This window comes from Callithrix jacchus, chromosome 17 (genome assembly GCF_049354715.1).
Source record: "Callithrix jacchus isolate 240 chromosome 17, calJac240_pri, whole genome shotgun sequence".
Classification (NCBI taxonomy): Eukaryota; Metazoa; Chordata; class Mammalia; order Primates; family Cebidae; genus Callithrix; species Callithrix jacchus.
The window spans coordinates 18106403-18120440 of record NC_133518.1 but is presented as its reverse complement, the minus strand read 5'-3'; the positions used below and the strand labels follow the sequence as shown (position 1 = coordinate 18120440).

The 14038-nt window shown below is 35.7% G+C and overlaps 1 protein-coding gene across 13 annotated transcripts in view; it reads left to right on the top strand.

Annotated features, from left to right (window-relative positions):
• LOC103788721 (uncharacterized) overlaps window positions 1-1749 on the top strand; it is a 682665-nt gene extending 680916 nt beyond the window's left edge. For all 13 annotated transcript variants that reach the window (XR_013528873.1, XR_013528871.1, XR_013528864.1 and 10 more), the window contains one exon: window positions 243-1749. The gene's annotated coding sequence lies outside the window, so the exon portion shown is untranslated. The remainder of the gene's footprint in view (window positions 1-242) is intronic.
• Window positions 1750-14038: the final 12289 nt, after the last annotated feature.

Below are 14038 nucleotides of genomic sequence, written 5' to 3'. Positions count from 1 at the left end.
CTCAAAAAGGTCAGTTGCTGTCCTGGCTTCTCTTTTCGGTTTTGTCACTAACTTCCTTGACATTCCCACCCTTCTCCTGTTTTCCATTGACAACATTCTAGCGTGAGAAGATACACCATGGTAAAAAAAAGAATCTTCTACAAACCTATAATTATCCTATTGAATGCCAAGCAGTAATAGTGAGAACACAGTGTTTGAATAGCATATATGAATTGCTTTGATTTGTGTTTTCTCCCTCTTAGAATGCAGGCCGGGCCTGTATGGACCTAACTGCGCTCTCAACCGTCAATGTGGTCACAAAGCTCACTACAGCCCTCTCAATGGGAGCTGCTCTTGCCTTTTTAAGACAATGGGCCCAACCTGTGAGGAAAGTAGTTCAGATGATCCTCAATAACCAAACACTAACAACTTTTCAGTTGGTGAGTAGAATTTTTCAGGATTTCATCCACAGTTTATCATCTTAACTTTGACGTAGAAATGTACTTACTCAACCATCTTCAGTTCCTCCTGACCTGGTGTGGGGTAAATAACAGGATGTGTCCACTTTGTCATCTCCAAGCACAAGTCCCATTCTCTAGCCTAGCCTTCCCAACATCTTTTTGCTGGAGAATATTCCCAATAATAAGAGAATGTTTTTTCAGGATCCCAATCATAGTGATGTTTGGACTAATAAGTGAACCTTTTTTATATGCACAGGAGGTATTTAAATTTGGACGTAAGAACTGCTTTTCAGTTCAGGTTGGACTACACTGAAATATTCACACCTATTCACTGAAGACTTCAGTGGCCATTAAATAGCTGGATCCTCTTTGGAAATGTCTAGAATTTCATCTATTTATTCTCAGTATCCTTCCTCATAACAAACTCTGCTCCGGATTGCTAATGTATTGTGTTTCAAACATGACTTTGGTGTGGGAGACTATAAAGACTTTAGCAACATAATGACGTGCACTTTTATAGTGAAACATCAAAATGTTTAGTGTGTTTTCTCCGTCACTGGCCAGCAGACAGGAAAAAGGTGGGTAGCAGTGACCGAGGCCAGGACTTAGCCTACTCTGGGGGACACAAATTTCCTTTAAATCAGGACCTACTAGCAATCAGGCTTTTAATTCACATTGGTAATCCTGATTCACATTGTTCATCATTTAGGACAACTATCTTAGGCCATTTATGAGCCTAAGATGATCACTGTGATAAGCCCAAGAAAGATACAGCAATAAATACTACTTGATGTTTGCTCTCAAGGAGTTTATAAGCACTTAAATTTTCAGACCACTGGTTACTTCACATCAGCAAACAAAACTTTCTTGATTGGAAATGTTGTTTTTCCATGTTACCCATGCTTTATTGGGATAAAAATAGAGAATATTATAATTATATGACTGACTACTTGATTTATGCAAGATGTATGAGTGGCTTTTACACTCATACATCTTGGAAAGTACAGTCTCTCATCTTTACTTGATGATTATCTTTCTAAATCTCAGCACTTTTAACAGAGCAGAGATATAGCTACCTATAATGAGCAGCCATGACAAATTTAATGTTATTAAATGATACAAGGGACTTAATGAGATCACCTTACAAAATAATTTTGTGCTTTTTATTGTTTTAGAGATAGTCTCTCTCTGTTGCCCAGATTTGGGTGCAGTGGCATGATCGTAACTCACTACAACCCCAGACTCTTGGGTGCAAGAAATCCTCCCACCTCACCCTCCTCCCCTCCATCCCACCCCCGAGTAGCTGGAACTACAGACATCCATACCATGCCCATCTCATTTTAAAACATTTGTAGAAATGAAAGTCTCACTATGTCACCTAGGCTGGCCTTGAATTCCAGGCCTCAGCTGCTCCTTCTGCCTCAAGCTTCCAGGGAACTGAGATTAGACACATGAGCCACCATGCCTGGCTTCTCCAAGAGATTGAATTTAGTTTAGTCTTTAAAGAGATTAAATAAATTACCTTCTTTTCCCCAGTATTTGGAAATAAATATTTACATTTCAGTGCATTTTTACCATTTTAAATCAGTCATTAATAATCTGTTATTTCAAACCAGCTGAAATAAACTATGCTTTATTCTGGGCATTTGCCCATTTTCTTTACCTGCTATTTTTCAAGCTTCTCTCAACTATCACCATCTAACCCTCAGAGAGAATAAGGTAAATAAAAGCAACATTCTCTACTGGGCTGCCAGTCCCCTCTGGATTTTCTTTATTTCATGACTAAATAATTGTGACTGCAAACAGGGAAAAGATAAAGAAATTAGGCTTTTCTTGCTCACTAGAGAACGCATTTCTATTAAGGCAGATAAGAAAAACCTAGATTTGTTAGGAAGAAAAATAAGGGATTTATTTTGGCTATTCTTTTTTATTTTATATTACCTAACTTTTTATAAGTGAGAAACCATATGTAAAAAGTGAAACAAGGTTCTTGGCAAATGGCAGATGTTTATACACTGTCTCCTTTCATCCCCTTTCCACCCAACTCTGAAACAAATTGTGGGCACAGGAAAGCGAAGTCAGAGCATGAACCTGTATTTGTGCCATCTCAGGATCCTTTAGACAAACCGCATCTTCATTCTTATACCAGTCAGCATGAACAAGTGCAAATTACTGTAGCACCTTTTCTTTATTGATCTTTTTTTTTTTTTTTTTCGAGAAAAATGCAGTGGCGTGATCTCGGCTCACCGCAACCTTTGCCTCCTGGGTTCAAGCAGTTCCCTGCCTCAGCCTTCCGAGTAGCTGGGATTACAGGCGCCCACCACCACACCTAGCTAATTTTTGCATTTTTAGTGGAGACAGGGTTTCACCATCTTGGTCAGGGTGGTCTTGAGCTCCTGACCTCATGATCCACCAACCTCAACCTCCCAAAGTGCTGGGATTACAGGTGTGAGCCACCACAATGGCCCTAAAAGTTTTTATAAGTTGTCTTTCATATTAAAAAATAAAAATAGGAAAATGTTTACAATCTAGAAGGTTTCCATTGTACTTTTGGTTGTCTTGAAAAATCTTGATAAGCAGTGTAGAGTGATCTCTCCCAAAAATACATCAGTTCTCCTGCTTCAGGATGCTAGCAGTTGGCCTGAAAATTATTATATGCAGTATTTCATGCATGAACCAACATATAATAAATGTTAATCTTAAATAATTATACAGATGGAAAATTATAAAATACAAATTCCTTGAAAATTCATATAATAGAATTTAAAATTTTATGTTTTTATAACTGCCACATTAAAAATGCTTCAAATTAAGAAAACAGTGTACAAAGACCTCACATTTTTTTAACAAATAAATAAAGGCACTACATAAGCATTTTTTACCTGAGGTTTTTACATGTAAACCACTATTCAGGTACAGTGAAGTATGATTTAGCTACCAAGAAATAATTTACACAAAGTTAAAGAATCCAATGGTCACATAAAGTGAGGTATGATCTAATATGCGTGTCCTCTTTAAGCTAAAGTTTAATGTAAAATTGGGATCCTTGTCGCTGGATACTAATATTTTATATTACTCCTCTACTTTTTCCTCCCTGTTTAATCTGTCCTTTAAATGTAAAAATGCTGATCCCCAAAGGAAATGTGTCCACTCATAATATTTAACCAACCTAGAAAGGTGCATGTGCTATGATGTTTCAGCCTTTTTCATTTGAAATACAAGATCAGAGTGGAGATTATTATGCTTTTCTGCAATAATATAGCTCAAGTTTAAAGAAAAATGAGCAGATGTATGGAAGTGTGCTGGCTAATTTGAAGTCTCAATTCAACATGCCTGGGATATACCATTTCAGTGTAACACCTAACTTTCCCCTGCTCTTTCTAACTTCTGCATTCGTTTATTGAGTTTTCCAGATGAGACAGCTACTTGACACAGGTTAAATTATTTTTAGAGAACTTGGAAATCATTCCAAGAGTTAGTGGCAAGAATGGCATTTCCTTTGTTAGAAATAGCGAAAAGGGTTTGGCCTCTCCCGGGCCTCTTTCACCTTGGTTTCTCCAGGACCTGGTAATACAGATGTAGCAAGAATTTAAAAGCGCATTTGATGAAGTGAACAAATAATAGCAACTGTCTACACTCTAGGAGTCATATATGCAATTCAGGTGAAATAACTTTTCTTGGGTCTGTAATACAAAAAAAAGTCAAAGTAGCTGAGCTTTTAAAATAGATTTAAAAGTCATTCCAAAGCTTTGTCTCATTTAGCTAATTATGTGAAAACGATGTTCTATTTTTTTCTGCTTATGTTTTACTTTTTATAAATTAAAAAACAAGTAAAAATAAAGTGTAAACTATGCATTTAAAAGTCATAGATGCCTCCTTTATGTTTTTCCAAATATTTACAGACTCTTTTATCTCTAAATTTTATATCAAGATTATATGAAACACCATTTAATCATTTTTCATTTTAATGTTTGTGTGCAAACAGCTCTAATTTTGAAGAATATTAATTCAAGTAATATATTTTAACAAACTAGATATTTTTCTTCCAATAGAAGTCTTTAAAATATATAAAATGTTTTCATATGAATGTCTCCACTTTAAAAGGATATAAGAAAATGTATTATGTGTAATTTTATTGCTCAGACTTCATGAGAAAAATTCAGCAATAGTTCACAGACAAAATGATTCAGAGCTGGATATTTAGTGCTTAAGTGTCTCTTGAAACGTAGAGTATTGACTTGTGAATAAAATTCCATATGTGAGATTTGGATAAATTTGGGGGAGGGCATTCAACATGTGTTTGATGTTTGATGAATAGTGGGACCCATGACAGATTAAAGATGTAAATGGTCAATTGATAGTATTTCAGATAGTTTATTAATTGAAAAATGCCTTCATTTATGTCACTTTTTAACCATTGTCTACAGAGAAATTTTCTGCTTTTTAACTCTACCTTGAATTCACTAAATAATTTTCAAATTTGCAGTGCCTGTTGTACTAGGTACCGTTTTAGGCATGAATAAAGTAGCAGTGAACAAGATGGATGTGTTCTCTGCCTTCGTAAACTTGCAGTCAAGAGACTATGTTAGCCAACAAGAGCAATGTTTTTAAATATTTCTAGCTGGGCAGTCAGTTTTATAGCTCATCAGTCCTTTTATAGTTCATTAATTCTTTCCTAAGCGTCTTTCTCACAAATTTGTTAATTCTCCTATGTTAATGCACACTTCTATAAATCAAATATATTTTAGCTAACCTTAATTCGCATAGCAGGTTTTACTCTTAGCGGTGTGGTAGAAATTAAATGTTTTTTTTAAAAACACTCGTGAAATATCATTTCACATTTATAGAAAGCTGGGCTGGGTGCGGTGGCTCAGGCCTGTAATCCCAGCACTTTGGGAGGCCGAGGCGGGCAGATCACGAGGTCAAGAGATCGAGACCATCCTGGCCAACATGGTGAAACCCCGTCTCTACTAAAAATACAAAAAATAACTGGGCATGGTGGCGCATGCCTGTAATCCAGCTATTTGGGAGGCTGAGGTGGAAGAATTGCTTGAATCCAGGAGGCGGAGGTTGCAGTGAGCCGAGATTGTGCCACTGCACTCCAGCCTGACAACAGAGCAAGACTCCGGAAGGAAGGAAGGAAGGAAGGAAGGAAGGAAGGAAGGAAGGAAGGAAGGAGGGAAGGAGGGAAGGAGGGAAGGAGGGAAGGAGGGAAGGAGGGAAGGAGGGAAGGAGGGAAGGAGGGAAGGAGGGAGGGAGGGAGGGAGGGAGGGAGGGAGGGAGGGAGGGAGGGAGGGAGGGAGGGAAAGAAAGAAAGAAAGAAAGAAAGAGAAAAGAAAGAAAGAAAGAAAGAAAGAAAGAAAGAAAGAAAGAGAGAGAGAAAGCTGTAATATTCTTTGCAATATAAAAGGTAAGTTCACTTTCAAAGATGTTGTAGAAGCCCTACTGTTAGAGGCATTTACATAGCGGAAGTAGAGAAAAGGAAGAGAATATCACATTCTAACAATTGTTTCATCCTTTTCAGCATCCATTATGCCTTCTCTTTAAATAGAGATGAATGTTTCCTAATGATAGGGGTGGGTATTTAGACACTTTTTGAAATCTAGTTTGATTACTGGGCAAGTAATTCTGACAAACATTAACAAATTCTTGCCATTTTAGTGGGATTTCAAAACAAGATTCGATTTTTAAAAATTGAGTTTAAAATGAACATAACATAAAAAATACCATCGTAAGTGTACTTAAACCATTTTTAAGTGTACAGTTCAGTGACATTAAGTACATTCACATTGTTGTGCTACGTTCACCAAGGGTTATTTCTTTTAATTTGGGAAGAACTTCTTGAAGACATTTGAGTAGCATGCAGGGGCCTCAGGTACAAGTTGCTGGTCTGCTTGAATAACGTAAATTGTGTACTGCCTGATCTCCTGAAATTTTTCACAGTCTTTAAAAATGTAACTATTTGAAAAAAATGCTTTCTATTTATTTTTATTTACTAGGCATTTTTGCAATGAAGACACACTACACATTTAAGTAGAGTTACACATTCACTGGGGACCAGAAGAACAGTCATTTTTACTAAGCATATCATGGTTGCAGCTCACAACTTTATTATGTTTCTGAGCATGCTAAAATATCAAACAACAGTACATTCATTGTGCTCTATGAAATAATAACTAAACTTATAATTCCATTTTGAACAACCTTCATGCATGTCCCAGATTTTTGCCCTTTTCCTAAATATCTGTTCCCTGGGCTCCACTCTGGCCTAAGGCAGTCATGGTACCAAGGCCTTGGGCAGTGTTTTCTGATGAGTATTTGATGGAGTTACAAATTTACAAATTAATAGTGTTTAGTAAAGTTGAACCAGGGAAAGGGGGTAGAATTGGTTAAATTTCATACTCAGTAACACCATAACTGGGAAACTCTGGATTAAATAGAACTAAATAGTATACTTAATTGAAGTACTTTTTGGGAATCCAATATGTTGTAATTTGTGAATTTCTAGGAGGAAGATAGAGTACATAATGACTAATGAATTGTTTAACTAGGATTTCCTTTTTGTGAGGAATGTTTTGGAAAAACTAGTGTCTCAAGGAATAGTTTTTGTCAAAAACAGAGATAAGTGTCTACTTAAGTGAGCTCTCAGAAGCATCCCTGGTCTGGATGCCCTGATCACACAATTTCATAGTGTTTCTAGTCATCGCCTGAGAGAATTCTAAGCAAGGCCTATGTTACTTTATAGTTTCCCACGAATCCTCTGTAGGCCAATACACATTTCTCAAAAGGGTCTTTGGAAATACAAATTAAAATGTTGATGAAGCTTTTAGAGAAATTTGCCTTTCTTGTCTGTCCAATTAATACGAGAAATTAATTTTTAGAACATCAAGGACAATTAGGAAGATGTAAAATACATTGTGTTCTTTTAAAATTGAAGTTTATAAAAGTTTCACAGGAATAGGTGTTTAAAAATAAAAGACCAAAATTTTGCTAACATCTGGGCATTTTATAGAAGTTGTACATACCCTATTTTGAATAACCTGTGGGGTTTGCTTAAATGCATTAAAATTCCAAAGAGACAATGTCGAGCAGTACACTGGATTAAATCCATTTTGAGAATCAGTAAATGGTTGTTGGCATGTAATGACTGAAGTGTGAGGGTTCTAATAATGCCAACGTTATCTCACTATTTTTGGCTACTGATTTTTATGTTATTTATTGAATAAAATATTGAACATTAATTATCCCCCAGCTCTCCACAAACACACATATACACATAGATCTATCTATGTTTTCGAGAGTTTCTTTTAGAATTATATACTTAAGACATCTTCTGTTAAAATGATGTTAAAATTTCAAATTTTTACAAATAGTTGTATACACTGCGGTTAGTAATGAGAAAAATCTTTCTCAAATAGATACCTGTAGTTCAACATGATTTTTATAGACATCTATTTAAATTTAAAAATTAATAAATGAGGAAATAAACCTAATCTCAATTTGTCAGGCTAAAATACGGACTCTATTCATGCTTTGGAATACTTATCCTAGCTATGTTGTGTGTTGGATAACCAAACAAAACAAGGGGCAACAATTGTGGAGTAGAGAATCATATGCTTGCAATCACAGAAGTGCAGAATTAAAAGAGACTAAAGCTTCTCCAGTCCTTTTGGTTCATAAGCAAGAAAACTGAGACTCAGAGAATGAGGTCCTACTGTAAAAAAAATACAGAACCAAAATTTCTTCATCTCTTACCTCTTTTCTCTTATGTCTCTCATCTAACGTCTTTCGATTGTTTCTTTTTGGTTTTTAACTTTTATTTTTGGTTCAGGGGTACATGTGTAGGTTTGTGTCACAGTGGTTTGTTGTACAGATTGTTTTCTTACCCAGGTACTAAGCCAAGTACCCTGTAGTTATTTTTTCTGCTTCTCTCCTTCCTCCCATCCTCCACCCTCAAATAGGCCCCAATTGGGCCGCTCTCTGTGCCAATGAGTTCTCATCATTTAGCTTCCACTTATGAAAAAAAGCTCAATATCACTGATCATTAGAGAAATGTAAATCAAAACCACAGTGAGATACCATCTCACATGAATCAGAATGGCTAGTATTAAAATGCCGAAAAGAGGCAGATGATGGCAAGGTTGCAGAAAAAAAGGGAACATTTATATACTGTTGGTATAAGTGTAACTGAGTTCAACCATTGCAGAAGGCAGTATGGCAATTTCTCAAAGAGCTAAGAATTACAATTTGATAAGCAATGCCATTACTGAGGGTAGACCCAAAGGAGTACAAATCATTCTACCATAAAGACAAATGGATGCATGTTTATTGCAGCATGATTCCCCTTTCTGAGATGTGAGACATTCTTTTGACAAGGAGGGTCATTGAGTCTTACTTTACAGGAATCTCTTTGAATTCCAGCTTTAATGTTTCAGACTTTTCAAACTTGAGTTGTTACCATTTATTTGATATCCAAACTGTATATGATAGAAGTAGTTAAATACAAATATAAGAAATTAAAGCTAATGAGAGGTTCATGGTCCGGTAATGATTTCATCATTATTTAAGGAAAGTTAAGTATTAGTCATTTTTATATCTTATTTGGCTTCTGTTATTCAAACTTTATATTTTAAACATGATTTCACTGTTTTGTCAACAGATTTTAAGAATATCTTTAGTTGACACAGCTTAACAGTTTCTGTAATGAATAACAAACACAATTCTCAGAATTAATACACATAAACATGACTTTTTTTTAAAGTTCCTTATCTAAGTGCCAAATTAACATCTGAGAAGCATTATTTTTTGTTGTTGTTGTTCATTAAAGAATCCTTGTGATAGGAACACCACAAAGTATCACTGAGTTTATTCCCCTTGAATTTGACTAACAGAGTTTACTGGATTATATTTTACTTACTCAGTAAATAATTCCTTGAATAAATTATTTTTTAAATAAATTATTCCTTGAATATGGCCTATTCAAGGAAGTTTAAGATGATTAAATAGAAATGAATGATCTGGATATGCGTCTTTCTAAAATGGTGTTTCTCAAACTTGATTGGAAGGCAGAACATCTGAATATTATGGTATTCAAGGAGGAACATAAATTATTAAAATATTTAATAATATATGAGCTGGAATCAATATTTCTTGGGGAAACTATATTATATGCATATTATATAAAAATCTAAAACATGCATATATGGGATCACAAAAATTTTCTTAACTCTTGAGTTAGATACAATCGCTTTTCTGAGAAATGTCGTCAATGTATTTTATATTACTTGGACATTCACTTTAACAGACACAATAATTATTTGGCATCAATTTTTTTTAAAGAAACTCTTATTGGTGAAAATGTTAAATAAGAAAATCTAATCAAATGTGAACTTGTAGAAAGATTGGTCATATTCAACTAAGCAATGAAACTCTATTCCCAAGTTGCATAGTTTGAGGACTATTAATTCAAAGTCTGTATTATAGATTATTGATTGAAAGGTAAACATGGCATCTGTTTTTTAATCTATATACATAAAATTTTTTTAAATAAACAAGGCTTTATGCAATAATATACTTTCTAAAAATAAACCTGTGTTATATGTATGGCATTTATTTTAAATACATGGTTTTATAATACATTTTCTTTGTGATAAGGTATGTGTTTAGAGTTATAACGGAGACTGGGTGTGGTGACTCATGCCTGTAATGCCAGCACTTTGGGAAACTGAGACAGGCAGATCACAAAGTCAGGAGATCAAGACCATCCTGGCCAACATGTTAAAACCCTGTCTCTACTCAAAATAGAGAAATTAGCTGGGTGTGGTGGTATGTGCCTGTAATCCCAGCTACTCAGGAGGCTGAGGCAGGAGAATTGCTTGCACCTGGGAGGCAGAGATTGCAGTAAGCCAACATCACACCACTGCACTCTAGTCAGGCAACAGAGCGAGACTCCCTTTAAAAAAAGAAAAGGAGTTATAACTGAAACATCACTACATTATTATCGGGGTGAATCATCTACACTTGAGAAATCAATAGCCAGCTATTTACAAAGGCTAAATAAATCTGATATTTATTAGATCCTCATCATTTGATTTGACAGTGTCAATCCACTAGGTGACATGTTTTTTCCACTCAAGTTATTTCAAAGAGCCTGTTATAACAAATTAATCTTATTGAGGGTTTTTCTTTTTCCTTTGTCTTCTTGGTCTATTCTGGTATGAATTTATTGATATTTTTCTTTTGGATGTTTTATACTGATTTCTTTCTTCTTCTTCTTTGTAAACCATAAGAGTATTTTGTATTTTCTAACTCACACAGTTTGTACAAAAACCAAATTCTTTGTTTGTGAGAGAATACTTCTTAAGCGCTAAAGCAGGCTTGACCAACCCATGGCCCAGAACAGGTTTGAACGCAGCCCAACACAAATTCATAAACTTTCTTAAAACATTATGAGATTTTTTTTTAGCTCATTAGCTATCATCAGTGTTAGTGTATTTTATGTGTGGCCCAAGACAATTCTTCTTCTTCCAATGTGGTCCAATTAAGCCAAAAGATTGGACACCCGCGCAATAAGGTATTACGTATGTTCTTGTTATTATCCTTTTTTTCATGATTTAATCAGGCAAAATGCAGTGAATTAATTGGCTCCAGTGTATGGATAAAGATGGTTTACAGATTTTTCCTGAAACTGATTATGCACATTTATCTTTGGGTGATAATAATAATTACATAATTGACTCATGACATGTATCAAGTTAGTAGTATATACCAGACACTACAATAAGTATGTTTACAACATTTTACCTAATCTTCACAATAACTGTTTGGTAGATATGATTAACTGGCTTTCCTTTTTAATAGTTGAATCTAATAACTTGCTTGGATCACATGGCTCCTAAGTGGAGCAGAACTCACTTTTGCCTCATTCCAGAGGCCACTTTCTTGACTATAGTTTGCGTGCGATTATAAAACACTACCCTCTAGGATGAAAGTCTATACCTGTAAGTTTGGGAAAGTAATAAAATTTTGATAAATCCAAATCAGAATGAGTTCATATTCCAGATGCTAATCAAGACACACACAGGTAGTCACATTTTCAATCACCTTTATTTGTGGTGCATAAAAAGACTTGTGAGTGCATTTTTTGTCTTTTGAGTGTTTTCTTTTGACATGTATATAAACAGTGGTTAAACCAAGTGTCTCTGAGTGACCTTTCCTTTAACCAAATAACATTCATATTAATTCCATCTGCACCGTGTTCTCTGCCAACCCCCAATCAGATTCTTAAAAATCAGAGTGGAGAAAGAAAACTTTTTAGTGAAGCTGACCGTAGTCTTGCATGCTTTTATTCTTAGCTTAATAACAACATCTTGAAGTCCATTTGTCCCTAGTTACCAGTTAACTTCAGATCTATGGTGTAGACATTCTTTGCTGGTTTTCTTTTCACATTCTGTAGAATGTAATACTCCATTCCTTAGAATTCACAGTGATTCTTACATTACTCACTTGAAAACATTTGATAATGGCTCTTTATAGAAAAAGATCTACCTTTTCTATCATGCCTAGTCAACCTTTGTGTCTATACCTCTTCCACTATGTGCCCTCAGCCACACAGGAGAACTTGACCTAGTCCTGAACTCGCCACACCTCCATACATTTTCTCTGCTTGCAATACTCTTGATTTTCTGCATGGCCAAGTTATTCATCCTTAAAAGTTCCTTCAGAGTCTTACCTACCCCTCAGCTCCCTACTCAAAATTGTACAGAAACTTTCTTTTAAGGCTTCTATAGCACAGGAGCTAGTATTAATGGGAGAAAAACAAATGATTTATAAACTTGTCCACTGCATTAAAAATGAATTACAGACTGATCTACCTGTCAGGAGGCCTCTTCTCTCTTACACAATTTAAAGCTCCTTGTTTAAATTTCAAATGCCCACTCCCCTTGTGGCTGTAATTGACTTGGACTAGCAATAGCCAAATGAACATATGTGAATGGTAGATGCCAAATAATGCAATTTTATTGAAATATGAATGTGGTTTTTTTGTTGGTGGAAGCATGTGCTGCTCTTCTGCCAGGCAAAATAGCTATAAAGTGGAAAAATCAGGTTTTTAATGAATCCATTGAGAGTAACTTGAGTTATTTTTTAATGTAAGGGCAAATAAACTTTAGAGCAGAGTTGCATAGCCATGTAGTATTCTTTTAATTTATAGCTGGGCCAAATTTAAATCCTGGCTTTAGCCAAATTAGAGTGCTCCCAAAAGAGAAAATGATTAGATAATACAAGTAGGCTCTTGTTGGTCTCTTCTTCTAAAATAGAGCTCATGGTCTAAGGAGACTAGAAGTCCATTTTCAATTCAAGACAAGTAAACACGTCTCCATATATCCATGAGACTCACTGAACAACCTGACTGTTTTTTCTATTTTCTTTAGCACATATCCGCAGTAAGAGTGTCACTCTTTCACAGTCCATTGTGAAGTAGTTTAGAGTAAAGGCAGACACCTCTTCTTTCTCCCGTTTTGGCCACATCTTCTAGCTCCATTTTAAGACTTCAATTTTGACAACTTTTTCCCTTTATCTACCAATCGAATCATTTGAAATATAACTCACCCATAGGAATTAGACAGGTAGCAAAGAAACAGCCTCTATATTGGGAAAAAAGTCATTATAATGTACATTACGTAAAGGGGCCAAGACATTGCAGACAACAGAGGTATTTGGGGCTTGTCACTGTTAGTAGCCGTTGTTCTCCTTGAGGGCCATTATGCTTCACAGTATTTTTCTTCACAACAGGCTGAAGAATTTTACAGACACATGACTTTGAATCCAATATAGGTCCTATGCCAATTGAGTGGTCCTGGCCACTAGTTTAACATGTCTGTCTCAGGAAGGGAATAATCGTGTTCTATCTACCTTACAGGTTAATGTGAACATTTTCATATTATGATTATTTAGCAGTCAGTACAGGTTGTTTGGGTAATTATATATGAATCAGGTGAAGGCATTTTGTAAATTCTTTGCCTCAGGCTTGGACTCAGGAAACCTTAGCTTGCATCCCAGCTCTACCTCTGGTCATCTGTGTGAGCCAAGCACAACACTTAATCTTTTGAATTTCATTTATTCATCTGGACAGAGAAGAACAAAATTTTGTCTCTCAAAGTTATAGTGGTTTAAATGACAACAAGAACCCATCATCTGGAACATATGGATGATAAATATAAGTTGAATCTGAACTGAAGAATATGGGTTTTTCACCTGTTAATAGTAATACCATTAGCAGTAAAGGCATACAGACTTTGCATTCTTTTTTTTTTTTGAGACAGAGTTTCGCTCTTGTTACCCAGCCTGGAGTGCAATGGCGCAATCTCGGCTCACGGCAACCTCCACCTCCTGGGTTCAGGCAATTCTTCTGCCTCAGCCTCCTGAGTAGCTGGGATTACAGGCACGCGCCACCATGCCCAGCTAATTTTTTGTATTTTTTAGTAGAGACGGGGTTTCACCGTGTTGACCAGGATGGTCTGTTGACCAGGATGGTCTTGATCTCTTGACCTCGTGATCCACCCGCCTCAGCCTCCCAAAGTGCTGGGATTACACAGACT